The following is a 6000-nucleotide window of genomic DNA, read 5'->3' as shown; positions in this document are numbered from 1 at the left end:
GTGTTCGTCTCATGCATTCGAGCATTTTCCCCGTTGTCCGTTTTGCATTCTGGCGCTTCGTTCTCCTCCGGTGGTCATTTCTAGCTTTCTTTCGTGTGTGGGGATTAAACATTTCCGGATTGGACCGAGACTTGCCAAGCGGCCTTGGTTTACTACTGGTAGACCGCCTGTCAAGTTTCGTATCATTTGGACTTCGTTTGATACTCCAACGGTCAACCGAGGGACCGAAAAGGCCTCGTGTGTGTTGCAGCCCAACACCCCTCCAATTTGGCCCAAAACCCACCTAAACCTGCTCCATCATCTAGAGCGTTCGATCACGATCGCGTGCCCGAAAACCGCACCTCATTTGGACTATCCTAGCTCCCTCTATGCCTATATATAGACCCCCTCCTTCAAATTCGCGGTTCCACTCTCCCCCCTAACCCTAGATCCATCCACCGCCGCCGCCGGACGTGTCCGGAGCGGGCCCGACAACGTCCGCCGCCGCCCGCGCCCACTAGCGCGCTGCCACGTGGACGCCGCCACCCGCTGCCGCCGCGGCCCGCTGGGCCCACGGGGAGCCCGCCCCGGGCCGGATCGGGCCCGAGCCGCCCCGCGCCTCGCGCCTCCTCCGTCCCCGCGCCAGGTGGCCGGCGCCGCCGCGCGCCATTGCCGGCCTCGCCGCACCGGCCGGTGACCGCCGCCCCGCCACTCGCCGCCTCCGCCGCCAAGCTCGACGCCGGCAGCCTCGCGCCCAGCGACGCGACGCCCCGCCTCCGTGAAGCTCCGGGCGACCGCCTCCTCGTCGCCGGCGGCCTCTCCGGCGAGAGATCCGGCCGCCGCGGCTCCTTTTTTCCGGCGGTCCTCGAGCTGCTACAGTGCCCCGACCGTGCCTCGGTTTCCGTGCAAACCCTAGATCTGTCCCGGAGAGGTTGATTTTTTTCACTAAGTCCCGGATATTTTCAGTTCAAGTGCTCCTGTTCTCGGCTCCGTAACTTTGCATCCGTAGCTCCAATTCATGCATATAGCATATCAAAATGTTCATCTCAGAGAGTACATCATTTCATTCCATTGCATCATTTTCATTTGAGCTCATCTTGATGCCCGAAATGCTGTTAGAAGAGGGCTACTTGAGTTAATTGTCAGATCTGTTACTCCGTTTAGCACTTTTGTCATTTTTGCCATGATTAATGTGTGCATGATATGCCCGCGAGTTCTACATGTGTTTTGTTAAGGGTTTTGTCTTCTCTCCAGAGGTGCAACCCATGTATTTTTAGGATGTGTGTGGTGACTTGTGCAAGCTTGCAAAGTGGTGCACTTGCTAATTCTGTTTTCAGGGACTTAGTGATTTCACTAAGTCCTGGAGCTGGTTGTCTCATGATGCCATATGTTCATATTGTTTCCTAGTGATCCGTGCCTCTTTTGAGGATGATCAGTAAGGGAGTTTTGTTAATCTTGTAGTGCTCTATCCATCCATGTCTTTGTTTGCAATTATGGAGCAACCTAGCTTGAGTCAATCGAGCTCTACTTTTGCTACTTTGTGAATCTGGGCAGATTGTCAACTTGTTTGCAATTTTGCCGGTGATGTTGTAGTTGATCCGTGCATGCTATGCTATTGTTCTTGCCATGTCTAGCTTGCATTTTGTGCCTTCTTGATGGAGGTATGCTTGTATTGCCATGACTTTCAACGTAGAGAGTGCATCGAGCTCGTAAACATGCCTACTTGAGTTATATTTCAGCTTGTGTCAGTTTTCACTAAGTCTGAAAACTGATTATGTTTTTGCTATGTTCACATGCTTGCAATTGTATTTTCTGATCCCTTTTGACTCAAGGTCACTAAGGGACTTTTGTTAAGCTCTTTGAGTAGCTCCATGCCATGCTTTACTTTGCCATGTTCAGGTCATGTAGCATGTAGTTTTGTTGCTCCGAAGAGGGCTACCTGATCTGAAATTCCAGGCGAGTGTTAATTTCACTAAGTCTGAGATCTGTTCGTCATATGCATTTTTGCCATGCTTGTTTGAACCTGTTAATGGATGAATTGGCCGTATCTCAGTGCTAGACTTTTGTTAAGCATCTTGTATGCATCCCTGACATGTATTTTGTTGTCTTGTTTGGGTGCTGTAGCATGTTCATCTCATTGCATTTAGATGCCTACTTGCTGTAAATCGCAGATCGGTGCCATATTTGAATCGCTTGCCATTTCCAAACCGTAACTCCGATTCCGGCGTTCTTTATATCATTTTAAAGTGATTTCATCTCATCTTTCCAGTGGCACCCTTGGATTTCCAAGTTGAGGCCAGGTTCATGCAATTCCTGTCATATCTTGCATTTTGCATCCCGCATCGCATCCCGCATAGCATATCATCTTTGCATTGTGTTGTTTGAGTTTGCACGTGGTTGATTGTATCCTTGTTGCTTGTTTGTCTTGTTTGGGTAGAGCCGGGAGACGAGTTCGCTAACGAGGAGTCCGTTGAGTTTGCTTTCGAGGATCCAGTCAACTCTGACAACTGTGCAGGCAAGATGATCATACCCTCGAAATCACTACTATCTTTGCTATGCTAGTTTGCTTGCTCTTTTGCTATGCCAATGCTACGATGCCTACCACTTGCTTTCAAGCCTCCCAAATTGCCATGACAAACCTCTAACCTACCTTATCCTAGCAAACCATTGATTGGCTATGTTACCGCTTTGCTCAGCCCCTCTTATAGTGTTGCTAGTTGCAGGTGAAGATTGGAGGCCGTTCCTTGTTGGAACATCTTTTATTTACTTGTTGGTATATCATTATATTGCCATGTTATCTTAATGCATCTATATACTTGGTACAGGGTGGAAGGCTCGGCCTCTCGCCTAGTGTTTTGTTCCACTCTTGCCGCCCTAGTTTCCGTCATATCGGTGTTATGTTCCCGGATTTTGCGTTCCTTACGCGGTTGGGTTATAATGGGAACCCCTTGATAGTTCGCCTTGATTAAAGCTTTTCCAGCAATGCCCAACCTTGGTCTTACCATTTTCCACCTAGCCTCTTTTTCCCTCGGGTTTCCGGAGCCCGCGGGTCATCTTATTTTAAACCCCCCCGGGCCAGTGCTCCTCTGAGTGTTGGTCCAAACTAGAGTCCTGTGCAGCGCCCCCTCGGGGAAACTCGAGGTTTGGTTTTAGTTGTATGGAGCGCTCATCTGAGTGTGCCCTGAGAAAGAGACATGTGCAGCTCCTATCGGGATTTGTCGGCACATTCGGGCGGTGTTGCTGGTCTTGTTTTAACCTGTCGAAGTGTCTTGAGTTACCGAGATACCGAGTCTGATCGGAACGTCTTGGGAGGAGGTCTATTCCTTCGTTGACCGTGAGAGCTTGTCATGGGCTAAGTTGGGACTCCCCTGCAGGGATTGAACTTTCGAAAGCCGTGCCCGCGGTTATGGGCAGATCGGAATTTGTTAATGTCCGGTTGTAGATAATTTTAACCTTAACTTAATTAAAATGAATCAACCGAGTGTGTTACCGTGATGGCCTCTTCTCGGCGGAGTCCAGGAAGTGGACACGGTGTTGGAGTAATGTTTGCGCAGGTTGTTCTCTAGTTTCTCGCTCGTGCTTTGCCTTCTCTTCTCGCTCTCTTTTGCGAATAGGTTAGCCACCATACTTGCTAGTCGCTTGCTACAGCTCCACTCATATTTTACCTTGTCTTACCTATAAGCTTAAATAGTCTTGATCGCGAGGGTGCGAGATTGCTGAGTCCCTGTGGCTCACAGATTACTATTACACCAGATGCAGGGCCTGATGATTCCGCTCCAGGAGACGCGTACGAGCTCAAGTGGGAGTTCGACGAAGACTCTCAACGTTACTATGTTTCCTTTCCCGATGATCAGTAGTGGTGCCCAGTTGGGGGTGAACGGGACCGTGTCGCATGTTGGGTTATCTTTTATTTTGGCGTCGTAGTCGGGCCATGAGTGTTTGGATGATGTAATGTTATTTATGTACTTGATTGACGTGGCGAGTGTAAGCCAACTATGTTATCTCCCCTTTATTATTTATATTACATGGGATGTTGTGAAGATTGCCTAACTTGCGACATATTCCTTCAATGTGATTATGTCTCTAAGTCGTGCCTTGACACGTGGGAGCTATAGTCGCATCGAGGGTGTTACACCTTCGGATCTGTGCTAGAAGGTGTACCCAACAGTAACTTTTGGGTATCCTATGAAGACGCACTTTTCCGATTTGGGTTTGAGCTTATCAGGATGAAACTTTTCACATAAGCATCGCAACCCCAAACTTTAAGAAACGACAACTTAGGTTTCTTGCCAAACCACAGTTCATACGGTGTCATCTCAATGGATTTAGATGGTGCCCTTTTTAACGTGAATGCAGTTGTCTCTAATGCACAACCCCAAAACTGTAGTTGTAAATCGGTAAGAAACATCATAGATTGCACTATATCCAATAAAGTACGGTTATGACGTTCGGACACACCATTACAATGTGGTGTTCTAGGTGGCATGAGTAGTGAAACTATTTCACATTGTTTTAACTGAAGGCCAAACTCGTAACTCAAATATTTTACTTCTGTGATCATATCGTAGAAACTTTTTATTTTTGTTACGATGATTCTCCACTTCACTCTGAAATTCTTTGAACTTTTCAAATGTTTCAGACTTGTGTTTCATCAAGTCTATATACTCATATCTGCTCAAATCATCTGTGAAGATCAGAAAATAATGATACCTGCCGCGAGCCTCAATATTCATCGGACTGCATACATCAGTATGTATGATTTCCAACAAGTCTGTTGCTCGCTCCATTGTTTCGGAGAATGGAGTCTTAGTCATCTTGCCCATGAGGCATGGTTCGCAAGCATGATGTGATTCCAAAAGCCCATCAGCATGGATTTTCTTCATGCGCTTTACACCAATATGACCTAAACGGCAGTGCCACAAATAAGTTGCACTATCCTTATTAACTTTGCATCTTTTGGCTTCAATATTATGAGAATGTGTATCACCATGATCGAGATCCAACAAACCATTTTCATTGGGTGTATGACCATAGAAGGTTTTATTCATGTAAACAGAACAACAATTTATTCTCTTACTTAAATGAATAACCGTATTGCAATAAACATGATCAAATCATATTCATGCTCAACGCAAACACCAAATAACACTTATTTAGGTTCAACACTAATCCCGAAAGTATAGGGAGTGTGCGATGATGATCATATCAATCTTGGAACCACTTCCAACACACATCATCACTTCACCCTTAACTAGTCTATGTTCATTCTGCAACTCCCGTTTCGAGTTACTACTCTTAGCAACTGAACCAGTATCAAATATAGAGGGGTTGCTACGAACACTAGTAAAATACACATCAATAATATGTATATCAAATATACCTTTGTTCACTTTGCCATCCTTCTTATCCGCCAAATACTTGAGGTAGTTCCGCTTCCAATGACCAGTCCCTTTGCAGTAGAAGCACTCAGTTTCAGGCTTCGGTCCAGACTTGGGTTTTTCACTTGAGCAGAAACTTGCTTGCCGTTCTTCTTGAAGATCCCCTTTCTTCCCTTTGTCCCTTTACTTGAAACTAGAGGTTTTGTTTACCATCAACACTTGATGCTTTTCTTGATTTCTACCTTTGTCAATTTAAGCATCGCGAAGAGCTTGGGAATCGTTTCTGTTATCCCTTGCATATTATAGTTCATCACGAAGTTCTACTAACTTGGTGATGGTGACTAGAGAATTCTGTCAATCACTATTTTATCTGGAAGATTAACTCCCACTTGATTCAAGCGATTGTAGTACCCAGACAATTTGAGCACATGCTCACTGCTTGAGCTATTCTCCTCCATCTTTTAGCTATAGAACTTGTTGGAGACTTCATATCTCCCAACTCGGGTATTTGCTTGAAATATTAACTTAAACTCCTGGAACATCTCATATGTTCCATGACGTTAAAAACGCCTTTGAAGTCCCGATTCTAAGACATTAAGCATGGTGCACTATACTATCAAGTAGTCATCATATTGAGCTAGCC

This window comes from Triticum urartu, chromosome 1 (genome assembly GCF_003073215.2).
Source record: "Triticum urartu cultivar G1812 chromosome 1, Tu2.1, whole genome shotgun sequence".
In the NCBI taxonomy this organism is placed as follows: Eukaryota; Viridiplantae; Streptophyta; class Magnoliopsida; order Poales; family Poaceae; genus Triticum; species Triticum urartu.
This window is presented reverse-complemented; position numbering follows the sequence as displayed.